Source organism: Paralichthys olivaceus, chromosome 24 (genome assembly GCF_024713975.1).
Source record: "Paralichthys olivaceus isolate ysfri-2021 chromosome 24, ASM2471397v2, whole genome shotgun sequence".
Lineage (NCBI taxonomy): Eukaryota > Metazoa > Chordata > Actinopteri > Pleuronectiformes > Paralichthyidae > Paralichthys > Paralichthys olivaceus.
The window spans coordinates 2,846,584-2,871,758 of record NC_091116.1 but is presented as its reverse complement, the minus strand read 5'-3'; the positions used below and the strand labels follow the sequence as shown (position 1 = coordinate 2,871,758).

Genomic DNA, 25,175 nt, shown 5'->3' with positions numbered 1-25,175 from the left:
CCATTATATTTCATTCTTGTCAGACTGCCTTTAAAAAAAAAAAAGATTATCATTTCTTCACACAAGTTATACATACACTACATACTGATTGTTACACATAGAGTATATTGTTTGATTTGTTTGATGATTCGTAATATATGTCTTAAACTTATTGTAATCATTAGCAATTTATGTTATAATCACTCCTCAGTTTGCAGTGCAGATTAAAGGTACATAGTGACATTCATATGTGACACAGTGTAATGAACAGAAATTTTACTACACGGGCATGTCACATTATTGATGCCATCATGGAAGCACTTGCTGCCGGCTCTGCTGCTAACGTTAATGCTCCGGTAGCAGATGACAAGCATCTCGACTAAAGTGGTGAAACTTGGTGAACTCCGTGGTGGTGATGAAGATAACGTTACACCGGCCGTATTTTCAAGAAATATTTTCGTAAATTGGAGTGAAAGATTCTTCCTACCGGATTAAGTGCCTGTTATGCCTACAGAGAGTGACTGAAATATTGGCATTCAAAAACTCCCCGTCCAACCTAAAGAAGCACATCGAGATAGGTTAAATACATTTTCATTCAATGAAGCCATAATGTCATGTTGGGACCTGGTATCTGTGAACCATAGTTGGGCCTACATGTGTAGTCAAAAGCCTGACCGCATGTCTCCTTTGCTCTGGAGACAAAGGAGAGCTTCCAGAACTCAGTCTCCCAGGGTGCTTCCTCTTCACATATAGGTGGTAAAACTGCTCCAGAAGACAACTCTCAACCACTATTGGTCACTGTGTCCCCCATGACCCATGAGGTCACAAGGCCAATATAAGCCGAGTTTCCTAGCTCTCTTCTCTCTTCTGCCTCTTCCCCTGCTGACCGCTCCTGGTGGAGTAGGTTCTGGCCCTGCTCTCCCAGCCAGGGAGACTTCCTCCTTACACAAGCTCCTCAACTTCCAGCAGGACTGCCTGGAGCAGACTGCTAAAACCTTCCAAAGGCAGCGACACGAGAGCCTGCCTAAGAACTTCATCTCCAATTGGGACATGATGTTGCAACTTATCACCTAACTAATACTATTTCCAATAATGTGACTATGCCACGGAAATAATTCAGAAAAGAAAGGAGTACGCGGGAATTAAGAAAGTTTTAAAAGAGAGAGGAATCCGTTTCTAGACACCTATGGCCAGAATGAGGATACACTGGGACACTGGCCCATGGCAATGGCAACAGGTAGGAAACAAAGAGGACACCGCAACACGAGCAAAACATAAACTACAGAAATACCGAGGAATGGACAAATAAAGTATGTAAGTGCATCTAAATGAATAAGTAAGTGAAAGATAACACATGTTAGACACTGAAGACAAATAGTCTAAGAGATTGTATATAGGTCTTCAGTCTTCACTGTTAGGACTGATCGGACGCTGTATGTGTGAGCTATAATGATCACTTCATTCCCAAAACACAGGCTCTCTAGTGGTTCCAAGAGTCTGTAAGAGTAGAGCAGGAGGTAGAACATTTAGCTATCAGGCTCCTCTCCTATGGAACCAGCTCCCACTCTGGGTTCGGGAGGCAGACACTGTCCCAGCATTTAAAGTAAAACTAAAAACCTTCCTCTTTGACAAAGCCTATAGTTAGGGCTGGATCAGGTGAGTCCTGAACCATCCCTTAGTTGTGCTGCTATAGGTTTAGACTGCTGGGGGAACTCCCATTATGCACTGAGCACTTCATCACTTCCCTCTGTCTCTCTGTCTCTCTGCCCCCCCACACCTGTTTATTTATTTATTTATTTATTTTAACATGTCATCATGTCAAAGTGTCACTTTGTCCTCCCATAGTCCCTCTGGCTCTTCTCTCTCTCTCTCGTTTCAGATAACTCTGGCACCGGGACTGCAGGATAACAACGACTACCATCACCATTGTTATCATTAATCCACCCATCTCTCCTTTCCTCCCCCCTTACTTTTCTTTTCTCACCCCAACCAGTCGAGGCAGATGACCGCCCACATTGAGCTTGGTTCTGCCAGAGGTTTCTCCCTGTTAATGAGGGAGTTTTTCCTCCCCACAGTGCTTGCTCATTGTGGGAACTGTTGGGTTTCTCTACGTTAATATTGTTTTAAGGTCTTGACTTTTAAATGTAAAGTGCCTTGAGATAATGTAAAATATGAATTGGCGCTATATAAAAAAAATTGAATTGAATTGAATTGAATTAATGAGACAGATGCTCAAGAGAATCTGGATAACAAGAATGGACCTCACTAAGGAGGGGCCCCCATATTTCATCTGAATTTCACCTCAACCCACGGGGGAAACGTGGGGGGCAAGTGCCTACTGTTGTTTTCTTAGTTTGATTTTTTTTTTATTGCTGAGTTGCTCAATGTTCTTTGGGCTATTGTTTGTTCTCATGGTATATAATATATATATATATATATATATCATGGAGTATAATGCCATTTTCCAAAGCTATAAATGAACAGCATATCGTGAGTGTCGTTAAATGTTAATGGGTTAAATAATCCAAAAAAGGACTAAGATAATTTTGAAAATGAGAAAACTTAAGGCTCAAGTTATCTTCATGCAGGAAACACACCTTTCCCAGGAAGAGCATGAAAAGCTGAAGAAATTTGGTTTTAGAAACACCTATTACAGTACTTGTAAACAAAGGAACAAAAGAGGTGTGGCAATACTTATACAAAACTCAACTAAATTTGAATGTCTAAAAGAAATCAAGGATACAGAAGGACAATATATTATAGTGAAGGGGAAACTAGAGGAAGAGATGGTTACGTTAATTAATGTATATGCCCCTCCAGAGAGTACTAAACAATTCTTTAAATCATTATTCCCAGTCATGGCCTTAAAATCTGAAGGTATAGTGATATGTGCTGGTGATTTTAATATGATAATGGATCATAGGGCAGACACAACAAGTATAAAAAGAAATAAGACACATATATCTAAATTTGTAAACATGTCGTTGAAGGAACATGGACTGGTTGATGTATGGCGTGAACTGCATCCGAAGGAAAAAGACTATACACATTACTCTACTTTATATAACACCCCTCGCCCGGGGAGTAACTCCATGTAGAACCGCCACTGCCCTTAAGGAAGGTAGATTGCCACCCTCATGTAATGAAGCAATCATATCTGTAATCCCCAAGGAGGGTAAAGACGCAGAATATTGTAACAATTACAGACCCATTTCTATGCTCAATGTAGATTACAACATATACACATCCATTATAGCAAGGAGAGATCAGAATTTCATGAAAGAATTAATTGACGAGGACCAAACTGGATTTACTACAGGACGACAAACATTAGATAACATAAGAAGGACCCTGCAAATAGTAAACTCGATACAAATGAAGGAAACTAAGGCTATATTGCTGAGTCTTGATGGCGAAAAGGCTTTCGCCATTAAATGCAGCAATACAATAAACCAGAATCCTATAGCTAGAATAAAAATGAATGGTAGTCTAACAAAAAGCATAAAGCTACAGAGGGGAACACGCCAAGGATGTTGCCTGTCCCCTCTCCTCTTTGACTTATACATTGAACCTCTGGCGCAGGCTATAAGACAGTGTGAGGAAATAAAGGGAATACATATTAAAAAACAAAAACATGTAATAAGTCTGTTTGCAGACGATGTAATAATATATTTAGAAAGACCTGATACAAGCCTAACACATTTAAGTATATAAGTATATACGGAGACCACTCATTATATAAAACAAATGTGAATAAAACACAGATTCTGGCTTTTAATTATACCCCTTCCCAAGAAATGACAAATGCTTATAAATGGAAATGGAACTCAGAAAGCATAAAATATCTTGGGGTAACCCTAACAAAACAGATAAGCCATCTTCAGAAGATAATTCCAGCCATGTTTTCATTGTGATCAGATTCATATACAAATTAAGAGGATATTGAGAGATGGTCGACCATATCACTGGAGTTCAGTTCAAAGATCGACATTATTAAAATGAACATTTTCCTGAGGCTATTGTATTTCTTCCAATCCCTTACTGTCAAGATACAGTTAGAAAGATTTAAAACCTGGGACAAAATGATATCGCGGTTCATTTGGAGTGGTAAAAAACCAAGAATAAAATATAGCACGCTACAACTGGCTAAGAATCGGGGGGGTATGGCACTCCCAAATTTAAAGGATTATTATGAGGCAGCACAACTTGGTCAAGTGGTGTGACAAGCATTATAACTCCAAATGGAAAGAGATTGAGATGAGGGTGGCTAGCAAACCAGTGCAATCCCTTTTGGGCAACATTACATTGCTAAAAACTACTAAAAGGTTCAATAGATCCAATAACCTCCCACACACTGACTATCTGGGCTGATTTCAATAAAAGGCATAGATTGGAAAAGAAAGTGAGATTGTTGAGCTGGATTGCATATGATGAAAGATTCAAGCCAAACTTGAGTGACCTGACATACAGGAACTGGGAGAGGAAGGGAATCACTGCCATGTGTACAATACTAAAGAATGGAAACAACATGTCTTTTCAGGACCTTAGAGAAATGTATGGATTAAAAAATTAGGATTTTTTTTTAGATAACTACAGCTAAGGGATTATATTATAAGGGAAATAGGGAGCGCAAAAATATTAAACGGAGTGATAGATGTACTAATGCGAGTATATAATGGGTCAAAAATCAAGGTGGTATCTGTGTTATATCAAAACCTCAGAGACTGTACGAGTGCTTCAACTGATTACATTAGGGCTAGATGGGAGACGGAGCTGGTCCTGCAGTCAGACCCCAAGTTTAGCCAGGCAGGGCCTCACAACCAGACACAGGTAAGGTACTAACTATAGGTTAGAGAGCGATTCAGAGGAACTTTATCAATACCTGTATCAAGAAAGATACTTATTAATGGAGGAGGTCGTAATTCATGATTACTCAGAGTAGTGAACCTGACTGAGTATAGAGACTTATTATAATGGCCCAGTAAAGTATATGAGTTGCTTATGGACGAGGCAGTTATGTGATCCTGTAAGATAACTATAGAATAGATTTTTTTATTTGTATCTGAAAGAACATAGTTCCAAAGAAATCAGGTGTAATCATGACAGTGGATGTATAGTATATAGTATATAGAAGCATAGGAAGTGTCCATATCTCCATTTAGCTCAAAATCACAGTGAAAAAATATCACAACAAAACAGCTTCTAAATAAAAGTATTAGATTCTTGTGTAACCCAGGTTAAAAATCTGTATTAAAAACAATAAATTAGTTGATTGAATGAAGAAAAGTGAAATTCATGGTGGAAAAATCAATTCATTTAATACTACCTTTTGGTTAATAATAAAAAACAGATGTTTATCTAAAAGGAGAGATAGAACCATAATAAAATAATTTATAGAGAGTTTTAGTTTGAAGGAGACGGGTTGGAGACGGTCTGTCACCCAATCAGAAAAGAAGCCCCGCCCATTGAGCTGATCGGAGCAGGTTCACTTCCTCTGAAGTTGCCGGGAAGAGAGAGAGCAAGGCGCATTAAACAGACACTCACCATAGGAAGATAAAACAAGAAAAGTGGACCAGACTCGGAAAAGCTGCCGAAGAAATCTCCCGGGACGACCAGGACCTGTGTGAGCACAGTCGGAGGAACCTCTCGGGAAGAGAAACGCATCGGTGAGCGGCCGTCTTGATGTGCTAAAGGCTAATAGCTAATGCAACGAGTTAAACCGTTAGCATAGGAGCTAACATCAGAGCACTAGCTCCGGTGCTGATTGGCGCGAGAGAGACACACTACGACACACCACACATTAATGCTGAAGCCCTGATCCGACATTTTAAAGGTGCATTGTGAGACATTTGTTTGCTCCTTTGTTGCACATAGAGCTGTATTATGTGTGTGTTTAGCACCTTATTTGTGAATTCTAAGCTCATCCAGCCATATTTTATTAGCTGTGCACATTACATGTTTTTCTTTCTAGATGATTGATATTGTTTTATGTGCTAATTACGATGTAAAGAGCACAGGATATTTTGATACTGTTGATTTGGAGTGAGGAAGATTATTTCAATAACATAATGTGATATTTTGAGTGTTGCTTATTTTATTACTGAACATGGTGATAGCATGTTGCAACAGTAATTGAGTAAAATTGTTATTCTCTATTAGGCCTGGGACGATAACAAATTTTGCTGGACGATATATTGTCCCACGAATTATTGCCGATAAATGATATGATTGTCAACATGATAATATATCATAATAATGCACACCCTTTCAAATACAATAAACTTTTATTTTTCAGTGATTTTTTTACCATCGTAATTGTAATTTCAGGAATGTTGAAATATCCTAAATAAATAAAACAAACAAAGAATAAAATGGACTCTCAGTCTCTGTTAGCAAAAACAGCACTCAAATATAAAACCACACACAACCAAGACAATAAATAAAATGGCTTATCAAGTCTCGATTTACAAAATTGCACTTCAATAAATACTGAACATTTAGGCCGTTTGTGACATGTATTTTCTCGCAGGCAATTCGTTTTGTCTGTCTGTCAAACGTTTGCAGCATCTCTCTCAATGCTGGCTTTTCAACTGTACTAAAGGGCAGCATTTCTTTTGCGATGCAGCGAACTACCATTTTTGCTCCATTTATATTAACTTTGTCGACCAAACGCCTCAGTGAGTCTTGACTTTCGGGACGAAGGCTCTGCATCTTGAGGTGCACTTTTTTTTCCCCAGCTGGGAACACTGGGTCGGGTGGTTGTGCTTTAGGTGGGCATGCGAGTTTGTTGTGTTGCTTTTTTTTGTTGCCACCACTTTTGAACTGGCTCGTCCGTGTTGATGGGCTCACCTTGCTCATTCGGTTATTACAGATGTGGTAGAAAGTAGGGCTGGGGCGACGCGTCGACGTCATCGATTACGTCGACGCAAAAAATAAGTCGACGCAAAAACTGTACGTCGATGCGTCGTCCGACCAAAACAAAAAATGGCGGCAGCGAGTAGCGGCAGCAGCAACGCCAGTGAGTCAGCTGAAGCTGAACTCAGCAAAAAAAAGAACACGTATTTCGAAGGTATGGGACTATTTTACAGTGAAAGGGAGCGACTCTGTTGTTTGTCGTCTTTGTAAAATGGAAATGGCCTATCATAAAAGCACGACGGCTATGCACCAGCACCTCAAAAGGCGGCATCCAGGAGCAGCTTGTGCAGATGAAAAAACACAGTAAGTTTTAAGTAACTTTTTTTTCTTTTCTTGTTTGTTTTGTTGTACATATTATATTACGCAATGAGTCGTCACATTTTAATACCGTATTATAACATTAAACATCATAACGTACCCTGTCATTCATCCAAACACCCCCACGTACACATGCACGCACACCCACTCACTCACATACACACCCTCCTCAAACTCAAAACTGATATAAGCTGCTCTTTGTTTTGTTGGTTTTTATTTCTGAATTTTGTTTGTTTAGTTTTTTTTTTTTTTGTCTGCCTGCTTTGTTTTGCACTTAAGTCCTGTACTACATACATTGTTGTTTTGTAATTTCTTTTTTGTAATATTAATTTTGTAATTGGTCACTGTCATGCCGTGACAGCTCAACTACACACATAGGATTTGATTACTTGCTGATTTAAACGATGGTAATAGACAGTATGATTAGGATATATTAAAATCCTACTATTATTATTATTATTTGTATTATTTATATATAATTAATATTTTTTTAAATTATTTTTATTAATCTGTGCGCTGTGTGTGTGATTTACAGTGGTATGAAAAGGTTTGGGCACCCCTGATCATTTTCAAGATTTTCCTTTATGTATCGTTGGTTGTTCGGAACAGCAATTTCAATTAAATATATCATATAGCAGACAAACATAGTGATATTTTAGAAGTGAAATGAAGTTTATAGGATTTACAGAAAGTGTGCAATAATTACTTAAACAAAAGTAGGCAGGTGCATAAATTTGGGCACCCCAACAGAAAAATTACATCAATATTTAGTAGATCCTCCTTGTGCAGAAATAACAGCCTCTAAACGCTTCCTATAGCTTCCAATGAGGGTCTGGATTCTGGTTGAAGGTATTTTTGACCATTCTTCTTTACAAAACATCTCCAGTTCAGTCAGGTTTGATGGTTTCCGAGCATGGACAGCCTGCTTTAAAACAGACCACAGATTTTCAATGATATTCAGGTCTGGGGACTGAGATGACCATTCCAGAACGTTGTACTTGTTCCTCTGCATGAATGCTTTGGTAGAATTTGAGCAGTATTTAGGGTCGTTGTCTTGTTGAAGTATCCAGCCCCGGCGCAACTTCAACTTTGTCACTGATTCTTGAACATTGTTCGCAAGAATTTGCTGATACTGACTGGAATCCATGCGACCTTCAACTTTAACAAGATTGCCAGTACCTGCACTGGCCACACAGCCCCACAGCATGATGGAACCACCACCAAATTTAACTGTGGGTAGCAAGTGTTTGTCTTGGAATGCTGTGTTCTTCTTCCGCCATGCATACCGCCCCTTGTTATGTCCAAATAACTCAATTTTAGTTTCATCAGTCCACAGCACCTTATTCCAAAATGAAGCTGGCTTGTCCAAATGTGCTTTAGCATACCTCAAGCGACTCTTTTTGTGGCATGGGCGCAGAAAAGGCTTCTGCCGCATTACTCTCCCATACAGCATCTCCTTGTGCAAAGTGCTCTGAATAGTTGAACGATGCACAGTGACACCATCTGCAGCAAGATCATGTTGTAGGTCTTTGGAGCTGGTCTGTGGGTTGAGTTTGACTGTTCTCACCATCCTTCGCCTCTGCTTATCTGAGATTTTTCTTGGCCTGCCACTACGGGCCTTAACTAGAACTGTGCCTGTGGTCTTCCATTTCCTCACTATGTTCCTCACAGTGGAAACTGACAGCTGAAATCTCTGAGCTAGCTTTTTGTATCCTTCCCCTAAACCATGATGTTGAACAATCTTTGTTTTCAGGTCATTTGACAGTTGTTTTGAGGCTCCCATGTTGCCAGTCTTCAGAGAAGATGCAAAGGGGAGAACAACTTGCAACTGGCCACCTTAAATTCCCTTTCTCATGATTGGCTTCACCTGTGTATGTAGGTCAAGGGTCAATGAGCTTACCAAACACATTTAGTGTTCCAATAATTAGTGCTAAAGGTATTCAAATCAATAAAACAACAAGGGTGCCCAAATTTATGCACCTGCCTACTTTTGTTTAAGTAATTATTGCACACTTTCTGTAAATCCTATAAACTTCATTTCACTTCTTAAATATCACTGTGTTTGTCTGCTATATGATATATTTAATTGAAATTGCTGTCCAACGATACATAAAGGAAAATCTTGAAAATGATCAGGGGTGCCCAAACTTTTTCATACCACTGTATGTTTTCAGGTATAAGCAGAAAATTGTGGAGGACTACTTTCAGAAGAAAAAAACAACACCCTGCACCCCCCAGGAGGCTGCTGTACTGACTGAGAGTGTCCTAATCTATGATTGTGAAAGACATGAGGCCACTTGCTATGGTGGTATCAGATTGCACTACTGTATTCATTACTTGAATTTTATTTTGGAATTTGTAATTAAGAGCAATAAAAATGTATTGGAATGAAGAAATTTGTGTTTTTTCATTGAGATACATAAATTAGCATATGTAAATTGCTATATAGGTCAAATTATGGGAAAATAATCGCTAATCGAATGGAATCGAAATTGAATCGAATTTAAAAATTAATCGTTAGATTAATCGATGCATCGAAAAAATATTTGCTAGATTAATCGATTAGAAAAATAATCGTTTTGCCCAGCCCTAGTAGAAAGACATTTTTTTGTACAATGTTTACTTTTTTTAGTACATCAGTTTGGCTGAAATCTGTTGTGCTTCCACCTGCTGAACACAGAATAAACTATAAGTACCAGTCTTGGCTGCTTAACACAGCTCATATTACATGTGTAAAAATTATTGTAGGCTATTGTATTGTACAGTATCTGTAAATAATCGTGTTTCTCCTCTGTTCCTTAATATCTACAGATATGACAATGATTTCAGCATAAAACATCCTTTAACGTGACTTTTTTCATTTCATTACATGAAGCACTGCAACACCTGATGTCCTCTGAATCCACTGTGGCAGCAGCAACAAGGTGGAGATCGGCAGCTTCAGGCTGGTCAACATGATAATATTGAGTCAATTTCTATATCCATTATGGTTGGTAAAATGAACACTGTTATCACAACAATGTTCATCTTTTACTTTCTGATTTGATAAACTTTAGATAAAAAGTCTTTTCTTTTTTGTCATAAGAGACAGAACACGGTCAGCACAGCTGTGTCCCTCAGGTTCGTCCGTCCCTAATAAAATGACAGGAAACATAAAGTATGGCATTATTGCCGAGATAAGTGTTACTTTCAAACAAAGTCTATGTCCTTATATTCTGTGGATATTCAACTATGTATTTGAATATGGTTTGGGATTAAACAGTGTACTACAATGAATGTGCAGTATGGAGTTCTTTCACATTAAAAGTATTGCATTTATAATGTAATGCATCATGTGCAATCATTTGCTTTAATTGTTAGTAAGTTATGAAAACAGGTCTATACCTGGTAGGTAAACTGTTCATTCATAAATAAAGTCCAGCTCAACAAGTTTCACACTGCAGCAGCTGCACTAACGTTATTTCTGAACCAATAATCTAATAAAACATTATTACTGAAGTTACCCACAGTAACATAGTCAAGCCAAATAGGTTGGGGAGCTGAACAACTTTACATAACGTTAAATATCTAACTTGGTGGAGCTCATTCACTAAACACACAGTCGCCTTCAGTTTAAAAGATTTATCACCATAAACTCTAACGCTCCTCTCTCCGCTGTGTGAACCGCTTCATGTCATGCCGCTCCCGTTAGCATTGCCATTACTGCTGGTATGTTGCCTGGAGGTTAGCGGAGCTAAGCTAACCAGCCAGGTACAGAGACAATGATACCTGCTCATCACTACTGACACGTAAATAAAAGGCAGTACTTTACACACCACAGACACTTCTCCGTCAGGACAATCAGCCGAACAACAAACGATAATATTCACATGTGAGTGAAAACTCCTCCCCAGACCCGGTCGCGTTCGGTGACGGTGATTAGCCTGTTAGCTCAGGTGAAGCCGAGCAGACCACAGGCTAACAGCCAGAGTGACGAGCTAACGGTGACGTCACGTGTCAATCAAGTGATAATTATTCACAATTTCAAACCTCTGTATTATCTAAACAGATAACACATAGTTGTCATGAAGGAAGAACTTACTGATTGAGTCTAAAACCGTATTTTGAACCAGGCTGTAAACAGGTTTAATTCTGCTCTAAAGTCTGGCGTTTTAACATGGGAGTCAATTCCCATTGACTCCCTCTTGGAGCCAGCCTCAAGTGGCCACCCAGTGAACTGCAGTTTTTTGCCTCAGCGCTCAGCCCGGGATGTTGCTGCTTGGTGTGGAGCCAATGCTAGCGGCCCTGCCTCCCCCCACAGACACAAAGAGACTGGATGACTGACAAGAGGGTTCACTCTGTTCATTCCGCTATGGAACAAACGCCCCCAGGTGCTGAGACCGAGCTCAGAGTGAACCCTCTTGTCATCCAGCCTGCTTGGAGGCGAGAGAAGAGGAAAACAAACGCGCATGCACATGGCAATAAATCGAGGCCGGAAAAATTATCGAGTTCATTTTAATTTATCGTGCGATTAATTGATTTATTGATTATCGGCCCAGGCCTATTCTCTATTGATAAAGAGTTTATGTAGATTTAACATGATTAATGTTCTATAATTCATTTTTTGAGATTTGAGAAAATTAAGATGAATGCTCTGATCCAACTTATCGTAGGTCAGGTTTTTTGATGGACCCATTGAGAGTTTGACCTACCTGGATGTTGGAGCCAGTCAAAGTTTGATGGCGAGCCAGACCCCGGAGGATACTTAGAGATACTACGCCGTGGAACCTGAATCCTTTTACACTTCACATACACACACACACACACACCATCCACGCAACAGTGCGGTGGGACTGATTTTCCACCTTCACGGTGTTGACTGAACAGTGACTGAAAACAGGTGAACTGAACTTTAGAAAAAACGCAGCTGCAAAACTTTATTTTATTTTTTATTTTCTATACTTACCCGGGTAAGAGTTGTGATAATTTGTGTGATTGATGTTTTTATTCATCCTTCCCATCCTGTAATAAATAGGGAAGCGTATACTCCTGCGTCATCGTTTGATCAATCCTGGGCTCCATAGTCGATCTTAGAACTTCTGATTTCACTGGTTATTGAACCTAGTTACTATTCTCTTTTCCTCTCAGAAGGGTTACACTTGTTTAGTTTTATTTCATAATACATGATAATATTGGATCATTCATTTGTATTTATCAGCATGTAAGCTTGTTGCAGTGTCTCAAACCCAGTTTCTCATCAATGTCACAGAAGAACAACAATGAAATGGACGGCTACACACCAGAATTGTATGGACCTGAGGGCAGAAAGTGACCTTACTTTGGAGGAGATGGACGACAAAGAGTTGTTGGACATGGTCTGGGCAGTGGTCAACAAATTGTCAGAGGGCACAAATAACCATCCACTTCCTCAAGATGTCCCTGCTCAGGAATGGCATGACTTGTTCAACTGGACTGGTTCTGATGAGGACACCCCCCCCCCCCCCCCCCCCCCCAATAGCATCACCTCTCAGCTTGGAGCAGCATCCTCCTGAAACCCAATGGTGAACTGTCTGCTGCCATAAACCACCAGCAGCTAAGTGTCCTGCAGTCAGGCCCCGTGTTCAGCCAGGCAGGGCCTCACATCCAGACACAGGTAAGGTACTAACTATAGGTTAGAGAGCGATTCAGAGGAACTTTATCAATACCTGTATCAAGAAAGATACTTATTAATGGAGGAGGGGGTAATTCATGAGTACTCAGAGTAGTGAACCTGACCGAGTATAGAAACGTTTACATTGGTAGAAACCTCCCGTTTGGCACAAAGAAATTCTTCTTTCATTAAATTGTAAAAACTGTGCATGATTGATTTCTTCTGTGGTTGATTAAAGAATCAGTGGTGTCAGTGATAGTGCTGTGCTTTAGAGTTCTGGGAAACACCACAGAGCAACTACAGGTTACAGATATTATTCATCTTTGGTTCATCATGTTCAGGAGGACAATATTAAGATCAGGACAGAGATTATACAAGGCTGGGTTAGGTATAAATGTGTGTGGTGGTGGTTTTAACTATCTGACACCAAGGGGACAGATGACACAGAGGATGCAGGTTGTCTTATCTCTTATTTTGTGTCTGTTCTTGTCTCCAGTTCAACAATGTGCCATCAGGGAAGCTGACCAAACACCTGGAGGTGAGGCTGGCTCCTGTTGGATTATTGTAAGTATCGCACACATTAATGCACACAAACACACCTCTGAGCTACTGTTTCTATTTGTCTTCTTATGTGTCTGATTGTGTTTATGTAGCAAAGGAAAGGGGGTTTACGGGTCTCCAGGAGACAGACTTCCTTTTCCCGTGAACAACCGCCACTCACAGTAAGTCTGCCTGACTAGTTCACAGTCACCTTTTCTGTCATGAATTTATATTTCTTTGATTGAGATGCTTTCATGTTCTTTTCTTTCCTCACAGTTTTAAACATTGGTAATTCATGCTTTCTGTGTTTTTTCTGTTTTTCCACAGAAAGAGAAAATGTGAGAGCTAGCAGGATGATGACATGCCGTATGTCAAGCTTTCGAAGACGGAACAGACACTAAACGCTGTTGCTGAGCTCGAAACTCCTGACTGTGCAGTCGTTGACCCCAACGTTGAAAAGAGAGTATGTGTCTTTGCTTTGTAGGTTTGAGACTCTGTGTCACACAAACCTCATCCAGCTGTGTCTATGACCACACTTCTAAAACTGTTCTCTAACTATAATTCTTGACATCATGACACATCTATATATCCAGATTTAACTTGTGCAAAACAAGAAAGACACCAGTTCATTGTTGATATGCATTATGATACATACCAAATAGATATTAGAAATATAATAAAACAAATGATTTACCAAAATAAAATTAAAATCGCATTTATAAAAATACTATATATATATATATATATATATATATATATATATATATACATACATACAAATATACATGCAGATATACATGCATTTATACTTCTGACCAAATGTATTTATGCAAATATTTTAATGACCTATTTTTCTTATAGTAGAGTAGGTTTTAATAATGTGACTTTACTTTTACTTTTGTTAATATAAAGTATTCTGTTACATTTCATTACTGGATGTATAAGAAGTATTTCAGTGGGCAGAGAAGAGACGGGTACTTTGATACTAATTATAAAGGCTCAGTATAGTGTATGACTTGCTTATGGATGAGGCACTGATACAATCCTGAAAACTATTATAACTAACAGGTTGTGGTTTTAACTCTCTGACACCAAGGGGACAGATGACACAGATGATGCAGGTTGTCTTATCTCTTATTTTGTGTCTGTTCTTGTCTCCAGTTCAACAATGTGCCAGCAGTGAAGCTGACCAAACACCTGGAGGTGAGGCTGGCTCCTGTTGGATTATTGTAAGTATCGCACACATTAATGCAAACACACACACACACACACACCTACCTCTGAGCCTCCGTTTGTATCTGTCTTCTAATGTGTCTGATTGTGTTCATGTAGCAAAGGAAAGGTGATTTACGGGGCTTCAGGAGACAGAGTTCCTTCTCCCTGTCCAGACACAGGAGGCTCTGGAAGAGATGGCAGCTGCCGTTGCTGTCGAGGCACAGGGGGCTCAGGAGAAGATGGCAATGGAATTGAATGCTGCAAGAAAAAGCTCTCTGTCAGCTCTCCTGTTTTCTACTATGGATTATCCAATGCATCTAGTTGAGGACAATCTTCTTCTCCAAAATTCAGTTAAAATAAAAATAAAAAGATAACAATGGTACTTCAAGCTCCTGAAGTTTGTTACATTCTCCTATTTGTTTTAACCTGTAATGGAAATTACATTTAATTGCATGAGCGGACAATGGTTGACCAAATTGTTAATCTAAAAAGGGTAACCTTAAGGTTTATGATGGTGGCTTAAGAGACACAGAAATTGCCACCACAATATCCAACCAGATGTTTTTTCATTTATCCGACCACCTCTCGTTTATTCGACCGGACGTCGTTGCTCCGGTCAGGTTTCTCATTTATCCAATCACATGTTGTATATCCAGCCAGATATTTTGTCATTTATCTGACCACCTCTCCTTTATCCAACCGGACATTGTTGCTCCGACCAGGTTTCTCATTTATCCAATCACATGTTGTATATCCAACCAGATATTTTGTTATTTATCCAACCACCTTTCGTTTAAAAAAATGAGAAACCTTGGTGAGACAAACAAGGGGTGTTTGGATAAATTTATGAAGTGGGATGATTCAGATCCGTACGGACATTTTAAGGTCCTCATCAGTGCATAAAAGCAGAAGAGATCATTCTGTGCTTGGTTTCTCCTCAGAAACAGATCTCTGTCTGCTCGACAAGCTTTAAAATGATGGAGTACATGACAGTGGTTGTCCGATGGTGCCGTGTGCCACAGCCTCACATCAATTAACCCACATCAGGTCTTGGTGGTACATGAGCAGGTGGAACTGTACAGAAAATGAGACCCAGCATTTGAGAGTTATTTGCGCTCACCTATCCAGCGCTGGTGTTTGGAGCTATATAGCCAAACTGTTCTCTACAATGAAGAAGCTATGGTCAGACCCGACGTTTAATCTATTGGGCTCTGGAGCTTTTGAGTTATTGTTGACAGATAAACAACCATTGACTGAAATTGTCAACCAATATAGTGTCACATACACTGAGATTCAGCCAGGAGTTAGCTTCTACGAAAATGTCATGAAGACAGTAGCATTGGTGAAAGCGTGCAGTCGGACCCTAAGAAAAGAGCTGACCGTTGCAGACCATAGGATGATGTTTAAGCTGTCCTGCAGACATGTAAGTACTGAGCACATCCTCTCTTAAACTTTTTGTTTTCTCAAAAAAAAAAAAGAAATGTTTATATACTCCTTTTCCACAAATCGTTTGTTTGTTTCATGTCACCCTGACAGGAACCCCACAGCCTGGTAGTGTTGCCACCTGGGTCTGCCACCAACATGATCACAGTGCGATGCACTGAGCCCCAGACGATATATGACCTTATGCTGAAGCATGGCTTACATTGCTCCTGTAATGGAAATTTTTACATTTGTGTATGTTTAATTGCATGAGCAGACATGTATGTGAATGACTGACCAAAGAGTTGACCAAATTGTTAATCTAAAAGGGTAACCTTAAGGTTTATGATGGTGGCTTAAGAGACTTGAGTTTTATGGCCTCGAGAAACCACAACTTTATGGTATCTCTTGGTATCTCTTGGTATCTCTTGGTATCTCTGATTGGGATCTCACACCTGGGGTCTCACAGGGGGGTCATCCACAGAACATGTAAACAAATGGACAGGATATCTCCTCCACTGAGAGAAACTACAGGAGGGTAATAAATACCTTTGCATGCTTAGTGGGAGGGGGCTGCGAGTTATAGGAACACTGATTCTCCTATGTTCTTTTCTCATTTGTGCATGCCATTCAGGTGATGTGTACTGATGAGTCCATCTGCAGATGCTGAATTAAACTTTCAGAAAGAAGTGTTTGACTTTGTGCTTGTTTCACAGAAATTGCCACCACAATTTTGGTGTTGTCGGCAGGATCACTCTTGTGAGAAGACACTCTGGATCTCAGGGCTGAAAGGTAAAACTGCGCAGGGAGTCTGGGACTCTGACCTCAACCTCCTTGACAAAAGAAGGTAGAGACGTGAGGGCCTGATGCCTGAGAACCAAAGAGTGCTCTCACTGCTGTGATCCAGCGGACCAATTAGCACAAAGACACTGTCTTTCTGGGAAGACAAATTCAGAAGGGAAACGGTTCTCTCACAGGGTGAGTGACAGACGTGTCTGCATGGCAAGGTTTGGAACCAATGTAGAATCAAGGAAGCTTCGGGTGTTCTTGGAGATCACGGGTGGTCTTGTAGACCACAGAGTTAATATAGAATAAGCCTGTTGGTGATCTTAGAGAAGGTCACATAGTTAATTGGGAACTAATGAGTATGGTATTAGAATAAGCAGGTTGGTGATCTGAGAGGAGGTCACAGAGAATCAGAATCAGAATTAAGGAGTTAAGGAGTATGGATATATACAAGATATAATAATAGGGATTGAAGGTAGGGATTGAACTAATCTCTAAGTCTCAGTGTGTCCGACTAGACCCTGATCTGGACTCAGCTCCACCGAGAGGACAACTACAGCCAGCAGCGGTGCAGTGTGATGACCAGCAGGACACTCAGCTGCTACCGGTGCAGAGGGCGCAGGCGGCAGCTCCAGCTGTCCCTAACCTCCATCCAGACCTCGACCTTGTTGCAGCAGAGGAGGTGGATAGGCCTCCATCATGCACCACTCACATACTCCACGGCGAACTGGGAAGGAGGCAATTTAGGATTTGAATGCAACCCTGCAAGCACCGATGGTGGAGGTGGCTGCAGGAGATGGAAACACTCAGCTGATCTCCAGACCATGGACATTCACCAATATGAAAGAACCTACCATTTCATCTCTCCCACAAGTGTTAAGTGGGGGAGCGGTATGCAGTGCAACTGGAACCAGCACTGAACAGCAGAGACTGCTGATGACTGAGATGGGGACTCAGTATTCGAAAGTGGCAAGATCTGTCTCTGCACAGGAGCGGTGAATGGTGAATCCAGCATGGGGTCATGCTGATCATGCAGGAAAACTCTTGAACAGCAAGACAAAGAAAAAGGACAGCTGGCAGCATATCAAAACCAAGTCTGCGGGCACAAGAAAGGTCATGGACGGAGAGGAAGGGGACGTGGAAGAACTGACGCTTGTTTCAAATGTGGCAAAATTGGACATTAGATCAGGGATTGTCCTGAGAACCAATACACATAGTGTGATTGAGTAGCGTTGGAGCTGGGGACAGTATATAGAGAGATACACTGTACCATTGTTTTGTTAAAATGAGGTTAAGGAAATTTTAAAAATAAATTTTGTTGTCACCACGCTGGCTGATAGATTTTATTGGTAGAGATTTGATGTGTTCATTGAGTAATATGCTAATTTTAACATCACAAGGCGTAGATGTAACTAGAGGATTTGATACATGCATATCAATGGAAGATTCTGAACTCTTCCCTCACCTCTGTAAGTAACACTTTTCTTGTGTGTTCAATCATTGTGTTGTCTCAGTAGCTTAGATTGATTCACTGGAAAGGTATCAAATTCTGATCTCCATGTTCTATTAGGCAAAGGAGAACAAAAACAATTAGTATTGAAAGTTTTGGAACTTTGGACCAAAAGGGGTTATGGGAAGGGAAAAAACATCTGATCCCAATAATAATAATAATTTGATCAGAGGTTTAGAGGTAAATCACAAAAGATTTCTGCAGTGATAAATGCAATTATCTTAAAACAGTTCTTAAAACAGATCAGATCATTATAGCAGGTGATTTCAATATTCATGTAGATGTTGCCAATGACAGCCTTAGTTCAGCATTTAAATCAATAATAGACTCGATTGGTTTCACTCAACATGTGAATCAACCGACCCACTGCCTGAATCACACTCTTGATCTTGCCCTGACATATGGCATTGACATAGAAAATATAACTATTCCAACAGAACCCTCTTCTGTCTGACCATTTTTTACTTACATTTGAATTCAGAATTGTTAATTACGTCAATTCTGGAGGGAAATTCTATTATAGTCGATGTCTATCCGACAAAACTGTTCACAAATTTAAAGAACTGCTCCCCTCTTCCCTTCCCTCTCAGCCATGTGTCAGTACTATACAAGAAGATTATCAAGACCTTACTCCCACACTAGTTGATAACTTTGTAAATAGTACTGCAGCCTCACTAAAAACAGCACTTGAAGCTGTCGCCCCATTAAAAAAGAAGAAAGTAAGTCAGAGGAGATTAGCTCCATGGTATAATTCCCAAACGCGTGTTCTAAAACAGACATCGCGGAAGCTAGAAAGGAAGTGGCGTTCCACCAATCACCAAGACTTCCACCTAGCCTGGAAGAATAGCCTTATAAATTACAAAAAAGCACTTAGAAATGCCCGAATCTCTTATTATTCATTATTAATAGATGAAAATAGGAACAACCCCAGGTTCCTCTTCAGCACTGTAGCCAGGCTGACAGAAAGTCACACCTCTACTGACCCATCTATTCCTCTAGATCTGAGAAGCAATGACTTCATGAGCTTCTTCACTAATAAAATTACAACCATCAGGGATAAAATCCACCACCTCCTCCCAGTGAATAACACTGATACATTGTCTGGTCCTGAAACCATAGCACCAGATTTAAGTCTAAACAAATTTTACTCTATTGATCTTCCTGAACTGACCTTGTTAGTTTCATCATCTAAACCAACTACTTGTCAGCTGTTCCAACTAGACTTTTTAAAGAAGTCCTCCCCCTAATTGACCGTTCCATTTTAAATCAGATTAATATGTCTTTGCTAACCGGCTACGTACCACAGGCTTTTAAGGTAGCCGTTATTAAACCTCTGCTTAAAAAGCCTACGCTTGATTCAGAGGTTTTAGCTAACTCTAGACCCATATCCAACCTGCCCTTCATTTCCAAAATCCTAGAAAAAGCCGTTGCTAACCAGCTGTGTGGTTACTTAGATAGTAATGGTTTATTGGAAAAATTTCAGTCAGGATTTAGAACCCATCACAGCACAGAAACAGCACTATTGAAAGTCACCAATGACCTTCTTATGGCATCAGATGATGGACTTGTCTCTGTCCTCGTCTTGTTGGACCTTAGTGCAGCATTTGACACAATAGATCATAAGATTCTGCTACAGAGATTAGAACAACATATAGGAATTAAAGGAACAGCACTACACTGGTTTAAATCATATTTATCAGATAGATTCCAATTTGTTAACGTTAACAATGACTCCTCCATGCACATGCAAGTTAATCATGGAGTTCCACAAGGTTCTGTCCTTGGACCAATACTCTTCACCTTATATATGCTCCCCTTAGGCACGTTATTAGACAGCACCAAAGCAGACTGCTGGGGGAACTCCCATCATGCACTGAGCACTTCATCACTTCCCTCTGTCTCTCTGCCCCCCCACACCTGTTTATTTATTTATTTATTTATTTTAACATGTCATCATGTCAAAGTGTCACTTTGTCCTCCCATAGTCCCTCTGGCTCTTCTCTCTCTCTCGTTTCAGATAACTCTGGCTGCAGGACAAAAACGACTACCATCACCATTGTTATCATTAATTACAATAACTCAGTAATTCATTAATATATATAATCCTGTTGTAGATCACTACATTGTTATTGTTATAATCAGCCCTGATACTGATGGTGCCCAATTGTTCCCGGTCTCTCTCTCTCCACCTCATCTCTCTATTCTCTCCCCCGCTTTCCACCCATCTCTCCTTTCCTCCCCCTTCCTTTTCTTTCCTCACCCCAACCGGTCGAGGCAGATGACCGCCCACGTTGAGCCTGGTTCTGCCAGAGGTTTCTCCCTGTTAATGAGGGAGTGTTTCCTCTCCACAGTCGCCTGTGCTTGCTCATTGTGGGAACTGTTAGGTTTCTCTATGTTAATATTGTTTTAAGGCCTTGACCTTTAAATGTAAAGTGCCTTGAGATAATGTAAATTATGAATTGGCGCTATATAAATAAAATTGAATTGAATTGAATTCATGTCCCACGGAAATAACATTAACTTTATAACCTTACAGTAAAGTTTTGTTGTGGTGTTGCTAAGTTAAGCTCACGCTACTTTATACTGTATATGCAGTAGGAACAGAAAAGCACACATATCGATGTTATTCTATATAAAATGCAAAGACTTTCCCTAAGACAACGTGACATACATATCTGTCAATTATGTTACTGTGCTTCCCTGCAGACTCTTCACTTCCTGGCCCTTACCGAGACCTGGATCACTCCAGAAAACACTGCCTGAGCTGCTCCCTGACGATGGCACACCGCTCGTTGTCCTGGGTGATTTCAATATCCCCCAGAGAAGCTGCGCTCCTCTGAATTCATTGACTTCTTCTCCACATTTGACCTCACCCTCTACCCCTCTCCACCGACCCACCGGGCTGGGAACCAACTCGATCTTGTCTTCACAAGATCCTGTAGTACCTCTGCACCCTCTGTTACCCCACTCACTGTGTCTGACCAATACGCTGTCACTTTCTCTCTCCCCTTAAAATTCACCACCTCCCTCGCCCCCAGGCCTCACACGGTCACCACCCGCTGCAATCTGAAATCCCTCTCTCCCTCTGCTCTCTCCTCTACTGTTCTTTCCTCACTACCATCTACAGACCAATTTTCACTAATGTCCACTGAGGAAGCCTCCTCCACTCTGCTATCCTCCCTCTTGTCCTCTTTAGATGCTCTATATCCTCTCACCTACCTACCGGCACAATCACCCCCCCCCTTCCCTGGCTGTCTGAATCTCTGCAACCCAATAGATCGGTGGTACGAGCAGCAGAGAGAAAATGGAGAAAATCACATCATCCTGATGACCTTGCCCATTAGCACCACATCCTCTCTGACTTCACCTCAACAGTATCAGCAGCTAAATCTGCCTTCTACCTGTCAAAGATCAACTCCTCTGCCTCCAACCCCAGGAAACTATTCTGCTTATTCTCTTCTGTCCTCACCCCTCCTTCTCCTCACCCTCCTTCCTCCCTCACTGCTGATGACTTTCCAACTTACTTTACCAAGAAAGTAAAAGACATCAGCTCCTCATTTACTCCTATGCCCATCCAGAAAGCACCTCCCCCAAACCTCACCTCTGATGGCCTTACCTGCTTCAGCCCTCTCTCCTCTGAAGATGTTCTCACGCTAGTGACGTCTAACCGTGCCACCACCTGTTCCCTTGACCCGATTCCCTCCTCCCTTCTCCAAGACATCTCTCATGACATCCTGCCATTCCTCACCACTCCAATCAACTCCTCCCTCACTTCAGGCATTATTCCAGCTCCTTTCAAGACAGCCATGGTAAAGCCACCCCTAAAGAAACCCACCCTAGACTCAGCTGACATCTGAAACTACAGACCTGTATCTCTTCTTTCATTCCTCTCTATAACACTGGAACATGCAGTCTAAGACCAACTGTCCTCCTATCTTTCAGAAAATGACTTCCTTTACCCTAATCAGTCAGGCTACAGGACTGGTCACTCCACTGAGACGGCCCTCCTCACAGTGACTGAGTTTCTCGGTGCCGCCAGAGCCTTGTCCGACTCGTCAGTCCTCATTCTCCTTGACTTATCCTCTGCGTTTGACTCAGTCAACTACCAAATCCTCCTCTCCACTCTGGCTGAACTTGGCATTGCTGACTCTGCTCTGACCTGGTTCACATCATACCTGACAAATCGCACCTTTCAGGTCACATGGAATGGCTCCTTGTCCAATCCCTGCCTTCTGGAAACTGGTGTCCCTCAAAGCTCAGTCTTAGGACCACTTCTGTTTTCACTATACACTAGATCGCTAGGCTCTGCAATCACATCGCAGGGATTCTCTTACCACTGTTATGCTGACGACACCCAACTGTTCCTCTCTTTTCCCACATCCTCCTCCAGCACCCACGTTGTGACGTGCATCTCGGAATGTCTGGCAGACATCTCCGCTTGGACAGCTACGCATCACCTCAAACTCAACCTTAGAAAACTGAACTGCTCTTCATCGCGGGGAAATACTGCCCTCATATGGACCTGTAAGTCACTGTCGAGGATGTCACGGTACCATCTTCGTCGACGGCAAGGAACCTGGGCGTAATCCTAGACGATGGACTGTCCTGCGCCCCCCAACATCACTGCTGTGGCCCGATCCTGCAGGTCTGCCCTCTACAATATCCGCAGGATCCGGTCTTTCTTCACAAAAGACGCAACGCAACTCCTGGTCCAAGCGCTGGTCATCTCCCGCCTGGACTACTGCAACTCCCTCTTAGCTGGACTCCCAGCCTCTGCAGCTAAACCGTTGCAGCGTATCCAGAACGCTGCAGCGCGCCTCGCTTACAATCTTCCCAAATTGTCCCATGTGACCCCCCTCCTCCGTGACCTCCACTGGCTTCCTGTTGGGGCCAGCATCCGATTCAAGATGATGGTGCTGGCCTTCAAGGCCGTCAATGGAACTGCACCTGTCTACCTCCAAACACTAGTCAGACCACATGCCCCAGCGAGAGCACTTTGCTCATCTACATCAGCTGGCCGACTGGTACCCCCATCACTGAGAGCAAGCAAAGCCCGCTCAGCGAAGTCAGAATCAGAATCAGAATTCTTTTATTTGCCAAGTATGTTTGCACATACAGGAAATTGCCTTGGTGTCGTTGGTGCACTACTTATGTACATAAAACAACAATATAAAAAACAACAATATGTAAGAAATTGAATAAAATAAAATAGAATAAAATAAAATAAAATAAAGAATATACATATATACATTAACAGATTAACAGGGTTATGGGCACGTGCTGTGCGAAGGTGCAGAGATTGGTGATAGTGCCAGTAGTATATAAGTAATAAATTATAAATTATGTGCAGGGGGTGGGGTGTGGTGGGGTAGAGTCAGTGCGGTGCAGAGTCAGTGTGATGCAGGGGGCTTGTTTGTGAGCCCCACTGCCACGGGGAAAAAACTGTTCAGATGGCGAGAGGTTTTAGTCCTGATGGCCCGGAACCTTTTTCCGGAGGGAAGTCTCTGGAACAGGTGGTGACCGGGATGTGAAGGATCAGCAATGATCTTGCCTGCTCTCCTACTGGTCCTGGAGTGGAACAGGTCTAGGAGGGCCGGCAGGTCACAGCCGATGACCTTCTCAGCTGACCTTATGATCCGCTGCAGTCTGCCCTTGTCCTTGGCAGTGAAGGCAGCGAACCAGATGGTGATTGATGAGGTGAGGATGGACTCAATGATGGCTGTGTAGAATTCAACCATCACTTTCTGGGGCATGTTGAATTTCCTCAGTTGCCGCAGGAAGAACATCCTCTGCTGGGCCTTCTTGGTGATGGAGGTGATGTTCTCCGCCCACCTCAAGTCCTGTGCAATGATGGTCCCCAGGAATCTGAAGGACTCCACTGTTTTAACTGGGGAGTTGCACAGGCTGAGGGGGGCAGTTTGGGCTGGGCTCCTCCTGAAGTCTGCCACCATCTCTACAGTTTTCAAAGCGTTCAGCTCCAGGTGGTTCTGGCTGCACCAGGAAGCCAGGCTGTTAACTTCCTCTCTGTAGGCGGCTTCGTCCCCATTGGTGATTAATCCGATGAGGGTCGTGTCGTCTGCAAACTTCAGGAGTTTGACAGAGGGATGGCTGGAGGTGCAGTTGTTGGTGTAGAGGGAGAACAGTAGAGGGGAGAGCACACAACCTTGTGGGGCTCCAGTGCTGATGGTCCGGGACTCAGAGACAAGCTTACCCAGCCTCACGCGCTGCTTCCTGTCAGTCAGGAAGTTAGAGATCCACCTACAGGTGGGCTCAGGCACGCTCAGCTGTGTCAGCTTGTCACGGAGAAGAGCTGGGGCGATGGTGTTGAATGCGGAGCTGAAGTCCACAAACAGGATCCTGGCGTAGGTGCTGGGGGAGTCGAGGTGCTGGAGGATGAAGTGGAGTCCCATGTTGACTGCGTCGTCTACGGACCTGTTGGCTCTGTAGGCAAACTGCAGTGGGTCGAGGAGGTGGTTGGTTATTGTCTTGAGGTGGGTCAGCACGAGGCGCTCAAAGGTCTTCATTACTACAGAGGTCAGGGCGACAGGTCTGTAGTCATTAAGGCCTGTGATCCTCTGCTTCTTGGGAACGGGGATGATGGTGGATGTTTTGAGACAGGCGGGTACAACACATTCAGCCAGTGAGGTGTTAAAAATGTTCGTGAACACTGGAGAAAGCTGGTCTGCACAGTGCCTCAGTGTGGAGGGGGAGACAGCGTCGGGTCCAGGTGCCTTGCGGGGGTTCAACTTCTTCAGAAGCTTGTTTACATCCCTCTCCTGAATAGAGAGAGGTGTGATGGGGGGGAGGGGGGTTGAGTCTTTGTCCAGGCTGGGGTGAAGAGGTGTAATAGCTATGTGGGGG

At 42.0% G+C, this 25,175-nt stretch overlaps 1 protein-coding gene across 3 annotated transcripts in view; it reads left to right on the top strand.

The window, feature by feature from the left end:
* Window positions 1-25,175, top strand: part of LOC138407077 (golgin subfamily A member 6-like protein 25) — a 122,094-nt gene that overhangs the window by 47,641 nt on the left and 49,278 nt on the right. The gene's annotated exons all lie outside the window — the stretch shown is intronic.